The 18,241-nt window shown below is 40.3% G+C and overlaps 1 pseudogene; it reads right to left on the minus strand.

The window, feature by feature from the left end:
- Positions 1–240: 240 nt before the first annotated feature.
- LOC129530349 (uncharacterized) lies at positions 241–14,358 on the minus strand (annotated as a pseudogene).
- Positions 14,359–18,241: the final 3,883 nt, after the last annotated feature.

Raw genomic sequence — 18,241 nt, forward strand, 5'->3', positions numbered from 1 at the left:
CAAAAAATTCATGGAGTAAGTCAGTATCGACCTCTCTCCACAAAACCAGTATGTTTCTTTTAGTAATATGCAAGTAACAATGCAAAAAGAACATTTCAATTTTTGATTTGCAAACAAGGTTTGGTATGCAATAACTATTATTTTGAATACTTGCTTTAATATGTGCTTCAGTCTCCTTTATCATATTGACTTTCCCCACCATCTCCTGTAGATGCCACATAACTTCAGCTACCATATGCTTCATGAGGAGCAGGTGCACCCTATCGAGGGAAGATGGATTTCTTTTGTCTTTTCTGCCAACGTTCTCATGACCACAGGAATAAAAATCACCACAGCCCTTCGAGTAACTCTTCCGACTTCTGCCATGTCTATCTCGTTTATTGTTATAATCATAGTGGCTGCTTCCACCATAAGACATTTTAGGCCCTCGTGCAGGTGGTGCACCATGAGAGGTCCCTGCAGGGTTGGTAAAATATGTTGGACTACATTTAAACATTTTTACTGCCATCACTAAAGCATGAATTAGTTAAAGTACTATCTGGAAATATCTGCTTTCCTCTGCCTTTGTTGAAAGGATATTAATTATGCCTGCAATAGTCAGAAGGTTTTATTTAAAAGAAGTGTAAGGGTAGTATTTTGAAGCTTAACAAATTTATTTCTAAACTAAACGTTGAGTCTCATTTTCTGAACGTGAAGTTTTCAACTTCATATCGTTCCCATGCTTTGTACTGTTAAGAATACTCCATATTTAAACATGTTATGTTTGTCCTTTATAATTTTCCTTTGAATTTCATTAAAATAATGCTCTGGTCTATGAAATAAAATTGTAAAATTTACAAATCCATCCTGGACCCTTACCATATCTCTCAAATTCATCTCTGTAAGAACTTCCACTTGTATGTTCAGAATAATCTCTACCACAGGCCTCACAGTAGCCATCACGATCACTAAATTGAAAAAAAAAAGGTTTTTTAATGTCGGAATGAACAATTTAAGAAATCTATTTGATAAATCCAGAAAAAGTTACAGTACCTATATCCTCTAGAGGAATGTTCATCCTGAATAGAATGACCATAATCACGATATGCATAGTCTCTAGGTACTGGTGGAGCATAATCCCTGGTTTCTCCGGAACTTGGATGATTTCTGTGTGCATAAATGTAAGCAACAAATTTTAAATTTTCAACTTCTAGTATCCAAACCATAACTATTATAACTTAAACAAAATTAAAAGGCCAAACATCTAAATAGATATTTCTCCAAATAAAATAGGCAAATGCCCAAAAAGCACATGGAACAGATACTCACATTCAGTGATTCAGAAAATGCATTTCAAATCGAAAATGAGATACCATACTTCACACATACACTGGAATGGCAATAAATTTTAAAAAGCAGGAAATAACAAGTGTTTGAGAGGATATAGATAAATTGGAACCCTGATACAATGATAGTTGGAATGGAAAATGATGCAGCTACTATGGAGAAATGTGGTGGCTCGTCAAGAAAACAAACATAATTATCATAGGACCAAGCAATTCCACTTGTATATACATCCAGAATTGAATAAGCATACTCAGACAAATATTGGTGCATAGAAACACTGTGGTGGAAACAACCCAAAGAAAATAATGAGTTAACAGCTTGTGGAAGGAGTGAAGTGCTATGATGTAAACGAACCTTCAGGACATCATGCAAAAGCAAGAAGACAGATACAAAAAGTCGTGTAGTATTTGAGCCCATTAACATTAAATGCCCACAACAGGTAAGTTCAAAGGCAGAACACAGATTGGTGTTTGCTAGCAGCTGAGGGAACGGAGAAAATGAAAGGGACTGCTTAACTGGTAGTTGGAATTTTAGTTTGGTGTGATAAAAAAATGTTTTGGAACTTGATGGAGGTAGTTGCTGCACAACACAGAATGTATTTAACTCCACTTAACTGTTTACCTTATAATATTTAATTTTGTTATATGAATTTCATCACCACATCAAAAAAATCAACTGCTTTTAAAAATTTTTTCCTTTATCCTTAGTTGCATAACTATCATCTCTGGGTGACATACGGCCATTTCTCCAAGAAGAGAATGGCTCTCTGTGTGGAGGACCTCCATAATTCTGTCTTCCACATGATACAGGACCTTTAATATTAAAATGATGGACCACTATGTATAGAAAACCAAACCTGAAACACTATTTTCTCTTCTCTCAAACAACTTTTTACACTTATTTCTTCTATGACTCCATTCTTCATTCCCTAAATTACTAAACAGTCATAATACTGTGAATATTTCTTACAGCTTTGGATAATCCCATGGCTCCTGCAAAGCCAGTTCTTCTAATGAAGCTGAAGCCCAACATTAATTCTTAGATAAAAGTTCATTTGTAATGGTTAATAACTATTTAGTTATTATTCTCATTTTCATATGAATTACTGATGACTACTACTGACACAGGGAAAACATGTAAAGCCATCAAACTCATCAAACTTCTTCAAAATGTAAAATACATTTTAAAAATGTATTTTAAAGTTTACATACATTGTCCTTTCTCAGCTGAAGAAGGTAAATTTTCCTGCGTTGTTCAATCCATCTCACACACACAAATACTGATACCTTTGAACGACTGCATGCTAAATGTTTACATAAAAGTTCTCCTTTATCTCTGAGTGGTTGCCTCTATCCTAAATGTTGACAAATTAAAACGTACTAGTGAAGATTTTCTGAAGATGGCCAACATTTAGTTTTACTGCAATAAACAGTACTATTAAAGGGGTCATTACAACATTGTTGCTATTTCAAAATAGAAAAGGTTCTCCTTTAATATATTATTCACGTGCTATTCATTAGAGGTCAGTGTTTTGCCTTTGATATGTTCACTGGCTAATTTTCAAATGAAAATGTGTAGCCTTGTGTATCCTGAAGTCCATAAATACCTAACTTCACCAATACTCTACATATGAAATGTAAAATTGAAAATGGCAGTTTTCAATTTCCTCCATATTAAGGTGGAGGACTAAGTAAGAATTTTAATTTGTTCTGCTTAAACTTCTTGGTTAAGAACTTTTATTTATTATCTTGCTTTCTTCTCTTCAGTCTGCAATCTTACAATTCTCCTTCTAAAAAATATTACTTTTATACAATCCTAGTGGTCACCTCATGTTGCTTAGTTCTAAATTCTCTCCTCAAATAATTTCAAATCTTACACTAAGGATCTTGTGTTAATGTTTAAACATCCTGGTATGATCTCAATTATTGATTTACATCTCCTTATATTTCACAACTCTGCACTTCTGTGATATCCACTTAATTTAAGAATATTGGACTCCTTCATGTCTACCTTTAAAGACTTAAATTTATGTTTTAATAATATTTAAGCCCAGTGACTCCTTGTCTGCTAAGTGCTCATGTAGTTCTTTTGAATCTTCATATAAGCAGTAAGAATGACTTGCACATAAGCATTATTGAGGTCTCAGAAGCTGGAAGGCCAGGCTCAGCGGCTCACACTGTGAGCCACTGTAGAAGGCTGAGTCAGCTGTACTGCTTGAGGCCTGGGCTTTAATGTCAGTTTTGACAATGTAGTGAGATCCTATCTCTACAAAAATATAGGGAAAATAATTTACCTAGTTGTGGTGGTGCATGCCTGTAGTTGCAGAAACTTGGGAGGCTGAAACAGGAAAATTGCTTGAGCCCAGGAATTTGAGGCTGTAGCAGGCCTTCATCTTACCAATAAACTCTGACATGGTAAGAGCAAGACTCCAACCTGACATAGAAACTGAACAAGCAATTTTTAGATTGGGACACCAGGGGACCATTACCAGGGGACACTAGGAAATGGAAGAATTCATTAGATGAAGAAGCCTACCATCAAAGAATACTGCTTGCTAAGAACTTTCAGAAAAATTAAAGGGAATTTTCTAGCAAACACAGGATTAAAAGGAATGTTGGCCTCACTCTAATCACTTCTTTCATCAGCAATGAGAACCTCCAGTATTTCTTCACCATAAATCTAAAATGTACCTAGTGAGACAGAAACTATAATAAAAGCTATGGATAAGTAATTTGTTCAATGAACTTAAAGTTAAGCATCCAGTTTAAAAAAGCTCATTTTTAGTTGTACCAAAAAAATGGTCTTTCTATCACGTAGCATTTACCTTGGCCTCCCATACCACTGTTGCTTCTTGCCACAGCAGAAGGAACAGATTTCTTAGGAGGAGGACCTCCACGTCTTGAAGATGGAACTTTTCAGCTGGAATGGGTCCCCTAGGAGAACATATGTTAAGATCAAGAGTGCATCCACCATCATCTGTATTTCAAACAAAATATTTTTAGTTAACTAACATCACTGTTTCTTAAATGGCTAAGTTTTAGTTGTATATAAAGATTTTCTACATATTATAATCTTACAGATTCACATCTGTCTAAACTAATAAAATTAACATTTCTATATGAAATTAGTAAAATTCAATCAATAAAAGTCCATTTAGAATATCTAGGAAGAAACTCAAGAATCATAATACATTTGTGTGAGAGATGTGGAAAAGTGGGGAGTGAACAGGGAGCACAAATATATCAATAAAATAACTAAGTATAATATACATAAAAATATTAAAAGAAAAATGATAAATGACTGTTTATATCATTGTTATGATGAAAAACTTTCAAAGTATATCATAAAGATAAATTAAATTCCATTCAAAGAAACTGAAATATTTGCAATATCAAAATGTGACACATGAGGAAAATACATTATCTCTAAAATTTGTTAAGATAATATAGAATTCTTACAATTCCTTTATGAGACACTAATTTTCAGATTAGACTACGCTAAATTTTAATAATCTTTAAGAATTGCATATAAAAACGTTTTCATATATCTACAAAAAATGTAGATATATGCCAATTGCCAGGCGGTGTTACAGGTTAGAATACACACATTCTCATACATGGCAGAGTATTATTGAACATCACCCTCAAGATCAATGGAGACAAAATAAACAAGAAGCTATGCATTTTAAAATGGAACAAACACTGCAATTTCAACTTTAAAAAAAATCTCCAATTAATTACACATCTGGTTATTAAAACCCCAAGTTAAATGTTAGATTTTTGAAGGCTGGTTAATAGATAATACAAGTTAACCATAGGTTTATTTATTTATTTATTTGTTTGTTTATTGAGATGGACTCTTGCCCTATTGCCCAGGCTGGAGTGCAATGGTGTGATCTTAGCTCACTGAAGCTTCTGCCTCCCAGGTTCCAGTGATTCCTCTGCCTCAGCCTCCCGAGTAGCTGGGATTACAGGTGCATGCCACCACGCCAGGCTAATTATTTGTATCTTTAGCAAAGACAGGGTTTCACCATGTTGGCCAGGCTAGTGCGGAACTCCTGACCTCGTGGTCCACCTGCCCCATATTCCCCAAGTGCTGAGATGACAGGCGTGAGCCACCTTGCCCAGCACATCCAATATATTTTTTTTTAATAATACATGTTTTTTATGTAAATATTGGCCCCTCATTTCTATTGTGTAAATCACATATAATTATCATTTTCAGTGACTCAGACTCCAGCAAAGAAAGATACATAGATATCTGTGAAGCAGTTGTTTTTAGACCTTTCCAGAGCCACAGACTCTTTTCAGAAATTAAAGTTCTACATTTCTTAAATTGAAAATGCTTTATGGCAGGCCAATGTACAAACTACGTATCAAAATTACAAAGCAATAGATTTGCATAGATGTTTGCACATGTATACACACAAAAAAAATTGAAAAATCAATCTTAAGTACTGAGTTACATTTTTCCTGTTGGAAAGTTTTAAATATTCCATTGTATTTTGATAATATAACTGATATGAAGTTCTGGGCCCCAAGGTAGAAAACTCTAAAGTATAATGAATATAAATCAGTTCTGCAGAAAACCAGTTGAGTACAGGCAGTCAGCATTCATAAACTCAATTCAGTTTGAAATCTGCGCTATTTCAATGCAAAGTTATTATAATTTTAAAACAAATTTCAGATATTAGTTCAATCATTCTTTTAACTGAAATGAGTCCCCTAGAATAACTCATCTTGAGATCAGGGGTGTATCCACCATCATCTGTATTTCAAACACGATCTTTTTAGTTAGCTAACATCACTGTTTCTTAAATGGCTAAGTTTTAGTTGTTTACAAATATTTTCTACATTTTATAACAAATTCATGTTTTGTCTAAACTAATAAAATTAGCATTCCTACATGGTATTAGTATACTTCAAGCAATAAAAGTTCATTTAGAAAATCTAGAAAGAAACTCAAGTATCATAATATATTGGTATGAGAGAGAGATGTGGGAAAATGGAGAGTGAACGGGGGCAGAAATCTATCACTGAAATATCTAAATATAATATGCATAAAAATATTAAAAGAAAAATGATAAATGACTGTTTATATCATTCTGTAATGAGGAAAAATTTTCAAAGCACATCATAAACTAATTTCCATTCAAAGAAACTCAAATATTTCCAATACCAAGAAGTCACATATCAGGAAAATACATCGTCTCTGAAATTTGTTAACACAATATAGAATTCTTAAAATTCCCTTATGAGACACTAATTTTCAGATGAGACTATGCTGAATTGTAACAGTCTTTAAGAATTGCATATTCGGTAATATAAACATATTTTATACCTCTACAAAAATGTAGATATATGCCAACTGCCAGGTGGTGTTACAGGTTAGAATTTATATATACATTCGCGTCCGTGGCAGAGTATAATTGAACCTCACCCTCAAGATCAGTGGAGACAAAACAGCCATGAAGCTATGCATCTTAAAATGGAGCAAACACTGCAATTTCAACTTGAAAAAAATCTCCAATTAAGTACACGTCTGGCTATTAAAACTCCAAGTTAATTGTTAGAGTTTTGAAGGTTGGTCAAGAGAAAATACCAGTTAACCAACAGGTTTATTTATTTATTTATTCAGATGGACTCTTGCCCTATCACGCAGGCTGGAGTGCCATGGCATAACCTTGGCTCATCGCAGCTTTTGCCTCCCAGGTTCCTGTGATTCTCCTGCCTCAGCCTCCTCAGTAGCTGGGATTACAGGTGCACACCACCACGCCCAGGCAAATTGTTTTGTATCTTTAGGAGAGACAGGGTTTCACCATGTTGGCCAGGCTGGTCTGGAACTCCTGACCTCGTGGTCCACCTGCCCTGTACTCCCCAGGTGCTGAGGTGACAGGCGTGAGCCACCTCGCACAGCCCATCCAATAGTTTTTTCTTTTTCCTTTTTTTTAAATATATGGTTTGTTTTTCTTTTATATGTAAAGATGGGCCCCTCATTTCTATTAAGTAAGTCACTCATAAATATCATTTTCAGTGACTCAGCCTCCAGCAAAGAAAGATTCATACGTATCTGTAAAGCAGTGGTTTTTACATCTTTCCAGAGTCACAGACTCTTTTCAGAAATTAAAGTTCTACATTTCTTCAACTGAAAATGCTTTACGGCGGCCAATGTACAAACTCTCTTTATCAAAATTACAAAGCAATACATTTGCATAGATGTTTCCACATGTAGACACAAGAAAACAAATACTGCAAAATCAATCTTCAGTATTCAGTTACTTTTTCCTGTTGGAAAATTTAAAATATTACATTGTACTTTGATAATGCAACTGGCATGAAGTTCTGGGCCCTAAAGTAGAAAACTCTAAAGTATAATGAATATAAATGAGTTCTGCAGAAACCCGGTTGAGTACAGGCAATCAGCATTCATAAACACAACTCAGTTCCAAATGTGTGTTACTTCAATGCAAACTTATTATAATTTTAAAACAAATTTTAGATATTAGTTCAATCATTTTTATAATACACCTTTAGTACTTAGAAATAAGTTTGCTTATTATCAATAAGCTAATTTTCTCTTCATACAGGAAATTAAAAAATTGAGAAATTTCGATATCTTCAAACTTATTTTCTTTCAGTCCTATGGTTCCATCTTTATATTTTAAAACATTACCCAGGTGTCCTTCATGTGAGGGAAGCCACCCTCTTTTTCCTCCACTGCTTCCTCTTGCAGATCTCAGACTTCCTGAAGGGCTTCTGTTTCTCGAAGAAGCTGGTGGTCTCCGCCTACCATCACTTTGAAAAGATGGTTTCTTGGCTTGTTCTACTTTTATTGCTTTTCCATCCAAAGACTAGAAGTATTAAGGGTACTATCAATAACACTGGCACATTTAACGTAAGCACATTTTACAAACATTTTTACATCAACTCTAGTTCAATTCGAGGTATTTTCTCTCAAAAGGAAACTTTGTTTTCTCCTAAAATGAACACATCTTTCGAAATGCCAAATTTGAGATAGTTACTGAGCGCATGCCTTCCATTAAGGGATCAAACACAAATTCTATTATTCAAATTCCTTGAAAACTCCTCCATTATTAAAAAAAAATTCAAACATAGAAAAAAAGATTGACCCATCACCCATTCTATGGAAGAATGTGGCACATCTGTTTTTTACAATATATAATCCACTTCATCTTTGTATTCACATCACTGGTTTGAAAGTTGCAGTGTCCCAACAAAACTTGCATCATTTTAAAAAAAATGAGCTTACTTTTTCAGAGTGATTAGTCACATTACTCATTATGAGTTGTTTCTTGTTGGATTTGCTAACACTTACATAAAATGTCCCCATATGATTTACAATTCTATATTGACTCTAAAAATGTTTCTGTATATGTGATCCTTGTTTGATCTCATTAAGTTTTCTTCCCTTACTCATTTCTTACATTGCCTTAGACGTGCCCCTAAAAAACGAATCTTAATATAGTACTTCAGGTAATTTCTCAGAAATGCTTAACTATCCTAATTAATTTCCTAATAACATTTTTCACTGTAATCTTTTCTACAGGCCACAGCAATTTTTGAAAACAGTTCAGCTAATAATGCGATTTAAAAATTACATGGCTTTTGTTATTTGGAGGAAGGACTTAAATCCCCGAACAAGACCCCTTGCAGCCACATCGCCAGTTGTTCCTACCTTGAAACTTCTTTTGTTATTTCTGGGCTCAAAGTATTGTCCCCAGATTTGCCCACGGCTGCTTCCTTCCCAGTGTTCTGAAGTCAGCCAAAATTCCTTAACTGTTAATTCCCCCTGAAAACTCGAAGAACCTCCTTTATTGGCCATCTTAACATTAATGTGCATACAACATTGATATTTATTTTAACACAATAAAATATGTGAGATGAAGTAATTTAGAAATAATGTTGGTCAGGTGTGGTGGCTCAGGCCTGTAATCCCAACACTTTGGGAGGCAGATCACAAGGCGAAGAGATAGAGACCATCCTGGCCAATAGGGTGAAACCCCATCTCCACTCAAAGTACAAAAACTAGCTAGGTGTGGTGGCACTCACCCGTAGTCCCTGCTACTCAGTGGCTGAGGCAGGAGAATTGCTTGAACCCGGGAGGCTGAGGTTGCAGTGAGCCAAGATCGTCCCACTGCAAACCAGCTTGGTGACACAGAGAGACTCTGTGTTAAAAAACAAACAAACAAACAAACGAAAACTGTGCACAGATTACCTGCTCTTTTGCTTGAAAACTAGGGAGAAAAAGAATTATCATAGATTACTATACATAAGTCAAAATTATCTCCATACCTACCACAAAGCCATGAACCAAACGCTACTCTCAGTTTCTACCACAGCTTAAAATACTAATTTTTGAGAGTGAATAAAAATGTACTTTCTGCTATGTGCCAGGAAGCGTGCTAGATGTAGCAGAAATAAAAGCAACGAGGAAGACTTAAATAAGCAATATATACAATTTCACAATCAATAGATTAATATATAGTACAGTGAATACAAAATACCTACAATACGCAATGAGGAAGAAAATATGAAATCTAAGTGGTTTTTGAAGCATAAATTGTTATTTGTATACACATACAGAGAAGGATAATTCTCAAGAAGTACAAAAAAGCATTTTGGGGGATAGCGTAGAGAGTAACAGGAGCTAAAAACAGACTGGGATAATGTTATTTATTATTTTATTTTTATTTTTTATTTTTTTGAGACGGAGTCTTGCTCTGTTGCTGGCCTGGAGTGCAGTGGCGTGTTCTCGGCTCACTGCAACCTCTGCCTCCCAGGTTCAACTGATTCCCCTGCCTCAGCCTACCAAGTAGCTGGTACTACAGGCACACACCACCAGGAATGACTAATTTTTTGTATTTTAGTAGAGACATGGTTTCACCATGTTGGCCATAATGGTTTTGTTCTCCTGACCTCGTGATCTGCCCGCCTCGGCCTCCTAAAGTGCTGGGATTAAAGGCGTGAGCCACCATGCCCAGCCTGACTGGGATAATGTTATAAAGCCAAAAAGCTCTACAGGGCCCAGAAGGGAATGATCTTGACTACAATGTAAAGGAATTCAACAGTTAATAGAATTACATAAAAGTTTGAAGCTTTAGTAAACACACAATCCGTAGATTTAAGACTCAATAGGACAAGAGACCATTGGTTGGATCAAAACAAGTCGTTAAACACACTGAGGAAATAAGTAATTAGGTATTCACGTTACATAAATCACTCTGGTGACAGGAGAAAAAAATGTCCTTAGGAGAAAAGAGCAAGGATGGGGCAAAAATGCCAGTTACTTTTGTTATCCAACTTCAATGTTCTCATATTATTTTCCATTTTCAAGTACTTAATATTTCCTTAAATGTAAAGGTCTTATTTAAATATACTTTCTCAAGAATATATTTTCAGAAAATGGGAGAGATTCTTTCCTTCTTGTGAGTCTGTCCAGATTTTTTCCACAGTTTGTCTATACTATGGAAGTATTTCCATGAATTGGAAGTAATTCCATTAACAGCATTTAATAAATGTTGACTTATTCCTTTCATTTGCATGAGGGTTCTTTGTAAGTTTTAAAGCTCTTCAAAATCTTTCAAAATCTATTTACACTCATATTGAAATACAAACATATAAAAAAGTTACCATATATTAAAGTTTCTAACGGTAATTCCAATACCCTTCCAACTACACTTGCATGTAAATGGCACAAAGAGGAGGATGGCTTCATATGACATTCTACTATCTTCAAAAGTTTAGTAATATTAAAAAGACCTAGAAATACTGTTAATTCAAGAACTGAGTTAGAATATTATTAATAAGGGACTCTTACTTTTCTATTCATATCTTTGGCATTCTTAGCATCTGCAGGGTTTTCAAAAGTAATAAATGGAAAGCCTCTGGATTTGCTGGTTCGATCCTTTATCAAAAGAACTAAAATATATGAAAACATTTTCCATTTATAAAATGCACTCACCAAGGTACTAACCATCTGAAAGTTACATCAAATCAAAAAATAATTGCATTTCACATCATTGTTGTGATTCTTAGTACTAAGTCACCCCTATAGTCAGCTTATTTTATTCCACTTTGTTCCCTAATTCCAAAACACATTTACTTTTCTTCATTTTCCTAAGTAGTAGGTGATTTTTACCACAGACCCTTCACCAGCTGCTATGAGAACTTTCCAAATATCAAATAGATACTTCAAAATAAGAGTTTAAAAGTGATAAGGCATTTTAATGTAGGTATACAATGAACTTTGAAAAAATACGTATTTTTTCAAAACACATGTAAATATATATTTTAATAGACATATTCAAATATACATAGGAAAATACACACACACACACACACACACACACACACGGTTTTAAGAGTTACCTTCTGATATGGAACCATGTTTCACAAATACTTCTTTAAGCAACTTTTCATTGGTTTCTCTATTGAGATCACCGATGAAAAGCTAGTCAGGATGATTGTGCTGTAAACGGTAAAAAATTATCCATATTTAGATGAAAATAAATAAGCTAAAAAGATAAAATTTTATTACATACTGTGTTGAAAACTCAAGTAAAATTCCCTTCCAGAGGCTGACATCTTTTTATTATTTCTTACTATAAATATGTAAAATTTGTAACACAGACAGCAAAAAGGGCACTGACTTCATGGACAAATGCTGCATTTTAATATGTACTTGACAAAATCTTGCTTCCAAAAATTATATAAGAAAAGCTATTGTCATTTTCCTAAGTTGCAATATGAAGGATGCCCCATTTAAATAATTTTATGTGAAAACTACATGTTTATGAGGAACAGTGTGATGTTTCATGTATTTTCTTTCTTGAGATGTATATCTCCTGATGCCAAAGTTCACTGCTCACTGCAGCCTCCTCCACCCAGGCTCAACTGATCTTCCCACATCTCAGCTTCCCAAGTAGCTGGTACTACAGGGGCTTTCTACCAGAGCTGGGCAATTTTTTATGTTTTTTTAATAGATATGGGTTTCTCCATATTGCCAAAACTGGTTTCCAAATCCTGGGCTGAAGTGATCTGCAGGCTTGGGATCACCAAAGTGATGGGATTTCAAGGGTGAACCACCATGCCGCACAGTGTAATATTTGGATAAAAGATTAAATCAACCTAATTAAAATGTTCTTGGGGGAGAATATTTTAAATATTTTACCATCGTTTAGTGATTTGAAATATACAATAGGTCAAGGATCCCCAAACCCTGGCCTTCAATCTGTGCCTGTCTGTGGCCTGAATGCACTGCCTGAGGATGACCTGGAAGACCTGTCTGTGGAGAATGTAACGCCTGAGGATGACCTGAGGTGGCACAGTTTAATCCGGAAACCATCCTCCCTATTCCCCCGTTGCCCTGCCCTGTCCCCATGGCAGCCCGGCTGCCCCACCTGCCCTCTGTCACACTGCTCCCACAGGAAGCGCTGCCCCACGACCTGTCTCTTGGGGCCCTGCCGCCAGCCTCCACTCAAATGTGTCCACCTCACCGCCTTCTTCCCCTGCGCAACCCTTGTCTGAGGAAATATTGTCTTCCACTAAACCGGCCCTTGATGAGAAAATGGCAATAGATTAAAGGGGCCCTTTATGTTACCCAGGCTGGTCTCCAACTCCTGACCACAAGCCATCCTCCTACCTTCACTTCCCAAAATGCTAGTATTACAAGAGTAAGTCAGTGTGCCAGGTTAATAGAATAACTAAAGCACATCTATTTTGTTCCTGTTTTAGGCTAACTCCATTTATCTTGATTACACCCACTTAATAGGTTTAAATTATTTACGGTGCTAGAGATACATGAAACATGTTTGAAATACTGTCATACAAGGAAGGAAACAATTACAGGTTTTACAGAGGCAAATTTAATCTGAAATTATTTACGGCCCCAGACTTCTGCACACACTAAAGTAACACAATTTATGTCAAAACTTGTTAATTCCTGGCAAGCAAAGCAGACATGTGACATGTGCTGACTAAAAGTATAAGTCTTTAATCACAGTGGTTAAGTATACTGCCTGTATTTTGAATTATGACCACATTCATAGAGAAAAAGTGCTTCAATAAAATGTGCACATGAAAACAATGGCGCCTTAGCACCATCTCCTACAACTTGCCCACATGTCGGACATGTATGACAGTTAAAGGTAGAATCCTCAAGAAGCATCAATGTGTTTAACAAAAATGAGTTTCTTAAGAGCACTAAGGAGTTCTCTCCCCACTGTCTCCTCCCATAGTTCAACATCCACACATAGAAAACCCATCCCTTTTAAAAACAAAATCCCAAACCTTTGCTTCCTGTTCTTGACAAAAGACCAACCTGTCCAGAGAAAACAGAAATACAGGTGCTCTTCAGTAGGACAAACAGCCTCAGGGTCGTTCGGCCCTCAGGTTGTCTGCATCTGGCTTTTGGACAACACAGGGCCAACTGCAGGAAGCACACTTCGAGCTGGCCTGAGCAGGAAGGACGCCAGAAGCCATGCCCGGAAATCCTGCTTACCTCCAGCGGCCAATCATTGCGAGGGCGGTGGGTGTCGGCCAATTATTGTCAGGTCGGTAGGCGTCTCCCGAGGCGCCCGGCCCTTGGCTGGCCTGCAGCTCAGTCCTTCCCTGGTAAGCATCCTCTGAAAAGCTGCATGTGCCTGGGGCCTGGAGGCAGTGGATTCAGGCACAAGCAGGCGATGAGACCTTTGGAATTGTGGGCATGCAAGACCTACACCCTAACTGGCATACTGACTGTGGCAAGACATTGACCCACAGGGAACACATGAAACATCTCACTTCATTAGGCAGGCTAGGCTGTTGGTACTGAATATTGCAGATCCAGAGGGAAGAGAGAGGGACCAGCATTGGCTGCTGGGGTGAGGGCGACGGGGGCTTGGGAGGAGTGGGGTAGGGCGAGTGCGTTGGAGGAAAGTCGACTGGTACATTGCTGGGGTGGAATTCGTCTGCACCAGAAGCTGAAACCCTCAAGGACTCTCAGGCCTAGGCAAACAGAGACTGCGAGTTCCATGCTTCCTCCCTGATGATGCTGTACTCACAGGGGCATTCCAAAGGACCTCTCATCCTCTGCCCTGGGCACACGGGAGGCCAGCCGCCATGGTCGCCAATCAGATGACCCATATGCATTGACTTTCTAGCGAAGAGGCTCCCTCAAGTGCAGCAGTAGCCATGGTGCCTGCTAGATGGGCTCTGGAATTCCAGGGCCTCGGACTCTGACTCCAGGGCTGCTGTGTGCAGCTAACCGTGCTGGGTATGTGGACCCCATGGTGAGTGCGGTGGGCTGTGGGCCCTGCGGGGCTCCCCAGGAACCCTGTATCCACTAGGAGTGGGGCATAGTTCTCAGCAAGGCAAGGCTTGCGGGCCTCTCCGCGAGCAGCCTCCAGAGTCGAGGGGTGCCGGGGGCGTGGGCTGGGCGGCACAGGCCTTGGTCTGTGGGAGCCTAAAGGAGGGCACCGTGTTAAGGCAGAGGTTCTGCAGGAGAGGGCGGCCTGTGCACAGAGCAGGAAGGTAACCCTGGGGGAGGAGGCATGCTAGTCGGGGATGACATCATGGCAGAGATGGAGGTGGTGGCCAAGGAAGAGGCCAATGTGGAGCGGCAGCAGGAGGACCAGCAGGCACAGCCTGGCCCTGGCCCCAGTACGCCCCGGCTGGCAAAGGACTGGCTGGACGTCCTTCACTTGGAGCTGGGCTGAGTGAATGCCCCAGGCCGCAAGGCATCCCCGCCTTCTGGGCCAGAGCCGTATTCTTGCAGCTGCCAATTCGGGATAGCTGGCAGCAGTGGGTGGGGGCCTAGCTCCCGGGATTGGGGTCGGGGGAAACAAGGTGGCAGGCACCGGGGCTCAGCCAGGATTCAGGGCATGAGGGACAACAAGGGGAACCGAGGACACGCTCGTGCAGTTAGAAGGGCAGCTTAATTGTGGGCGCTCTGAGGGCACGTTACAGGGACAGGAAGCCAAGCACAGCACTCACAGGGGAGAATAGCAGCTCAAAGGACCCTTCATAAACAGCAGAAAGTTGAAGGACATGTTTCAGTGGGAAAGTGCCTGGAGGAAGGGGAGTCTGCATGCCCATGACAGCCGTGGAACTACCCCTGCTCCCCGTGCCTGTGTCCAGCAGGCTCACCCCAGAAACACAAGGTGCTCAAGGCTCGGGTTCACCGCACGGGGCTGCTGTCCTCTGCAAGGCAGGTACCAGCTCCCCGGACACGATTTCTTGCCTCTGCCGGTGCTGCACCCAAAGATATTTCGGCCCTGAGTATATATAACCTCAGTTGAAACCACTGGCGCCCCATGGGGAGAGCCAGGCACAGCCCTGCAGCCACTTCTACCCACAGCGGTTCCCTCGGGTGGACACGCCCACCTCTCAAGGAGATCAGGAGAAGGGAAGACCGCACACCTGGACAGCAGCAGAACCTGTCCAGCATCCAGCACACGAGGCCCTCCTGCAGCTCAGGAACCCTAAGCAAGTAGCCGCCTCACACCACAGCACCCCACACCCAGCCCTCTGTCCTCTTCTTCTGTGCCCGCCCCTGGTCAGAGCAGGCTGTCTTGGACCGCCTCCACCAGACGCCAAGACCACCACAGCCTCGAAGGTCTCCCCCAGGCCAGACAGAGAGGGAGGACCAGGAAGGGAGGGTGCCAGGCCAAAGGCCTGCAGGGTAGCCCTGCCCCACACTCTCCATGTGCTTGCAAAGTTGCAGGGTGATTCCTTGCACGCCCACCCAATCATCTGGCAGCTCCTTGACCAGAGGCAGATAGTGGGGCACACCCAGATGTTGGCCAGGAGCACAAATGATGAAGTCAGTTCTGCTAAGCTACATGATGGATTTGCAAGTCAGGCTAAGGAACCTGGGTCTGAGGAGGGTTCTAGTGTCTGGGTCAAGTTGAGGTACCCCTGGGACCTGGGGGTGTCTCAGTGGGAGAGCTGGGAAGGAGAAACACATGCTTCACCCCAGCTAGCAAGTCACCTCAGCCCAGCTACATGAAATGCTCCTTTGAGTCCGTCCTCTTTCTTCTTCTTGGCAGGTAGTGGGGGAACTCAGCCATCCCAGGTACCAACAGTAGGATGGGATGAAGTTTTCCTTTCATCACAACTTTTACTTCCACAATGAAGTGATCATTCAGGAGTATTGTGTTGGCATCCTCGGTAAGGAGTGACTCCCAGCATAGTAGGGGAGCTGGTGTGTGGGAGGGTAGGTCTGGCATGAACCTTCCTGACTCCTCTGTCTCCAGGATACAGGATGTTTCATTCGACTGCAGTCCAGTGGTTCTGGAATCATGAAGATCAAGCCTTCAGCTGCAGGCAGTACAGCTCCTACCTGAGCTTCTTCAGCTGGTTGGCTGACGATGACTGCCCAGGTTCTGGCAAGATTGCTGAGGTGGGCACCTCAGTGGGACATCATGGGAAAGTACCTTGATGGTCATTTCTTGGCCTCTGGGGAGTTGGCTTTGAGCCATGACCTGATGTGTCCTGTACCCACTTCTGCAGTCCCCCTAGATCATCAGCCAGGGACTGTGGCTCAGTCCCCTGCAGTACTTCCAGAGGGAGGGAGGCCATTAGAGAGGGAAAAGAGCGGAGGCCAGGCAAGCAGTCTAGGGCTGGGGACTGAGAGGCCTTAGATTCCTGGAGTTGTGCCCCACATGGAGAACCCAAGGATCATGGAGGTGACTGCAGTGAGCCATCCCAGGCCATCCATAGGCTGGTGGATAAATGGCCATCAGGGAACTGTAACACCCACTTTTCAGGATTGGGGCACCTTAAGCCCCCTAAGAGGCATAAGTGTCTAAGGTCAGTGAGTGAGAAGCAAGGCTCAAGGCATAGCTGTCTCATCATCCCTTCCTGGCTCCCTTCCCTGCCCTGAGGCCACCTACCACATGGGGCTCAGTTTGGGCTCAACCAGCGCCCTCTCACCCTCCATGCAGATGTCCTCACAAGGCCCATCTCTATGCCCTCCCAGAATGCTGTCCCAGGCCCATCATTTTCTGTTACGATGACCTGAGACTCCCCTGAAATGCTTACGCCCCTCTGCCATCATCATTCACACTGCCCCACCCCCTGAGACAAGAGAGGCCACTACACAGGGAATCTGGAAGACCACACTGGGCTCATAGTGGAGGAAATGTGAAGAGATTGCAAAAAGAGTGGGATCTTCAGTGTGTGCCCAGGGAGGGAAACTGGCTGGGATTTAAGGCCCACCTGAGTAGTGGTGTGGACACCCTGTATCACTTATCATGATGAAGACCTGCTTTGTCACATCTCCTAATGTTAATATGGAAGTTATTTTCTTAGAATAGTGAAACAATGAGTACAAAGAGATAGTGTTTGTTCAGATTTGTATGGAAATACTGCAGATGCATCCATTTTCCATTATAATTCTTGTGTGAGACTTGAAGTGTTTATAGAGTTTTAAGATATATTTTGATTGTTCTGCTCCTGGCAAATTTTATGGTCATGTTTGCAATGTAGAGACATAGAATCCAGAAAAGTTTTGAGTGACTTTCAGCTTCTTTTAGAGTACTTACTTGTAAATTTTGAATTTTTCCCCGTCTTTCTCTTCCGTTTATTATTTGAACTTTATATGCAAGGTGATAAAATTGTTTTCTTATTTGCCTCTTGAGGAATGTTTGTTTTAAAGGACATTTTTTTCTGTTAGATATGTGTGAGTTTGACTGTGAGTACTGTTTCTAGTACAAAGTTTTAATTTTCATTTGTGTGTGTGTGTGCACGTGTGTGTGTTTTGAAGAGTCTCACTCTGTCACCCAGGCTCCAGTGAAGTGGCAGGATCTCCACTCACCTCAACCTCCACCTCCCAGCTTCAAGCAATTCCCCTGCCTCGGCCTTCCAAGGAGCTGGGATTACAGGTGCATGCCACCATGTCCAGCTAATTTTTGTAT

Source organism: Gorilla gorilla, chromosome Y (genome assembly GCF_029281585.2).
Source record: "Gorilla gorilla gorilla isolate KB3781 chromosome Y, NHGRI_mGorGor1-v2.1_pri, whole genome shotgun sequence".
NCBI classification, from domain to species: Eukaryota; Metazoa; Chordata; class Mammalia; order Primates; family Hominidae; genus Gorilla; species Gorilla gorilla.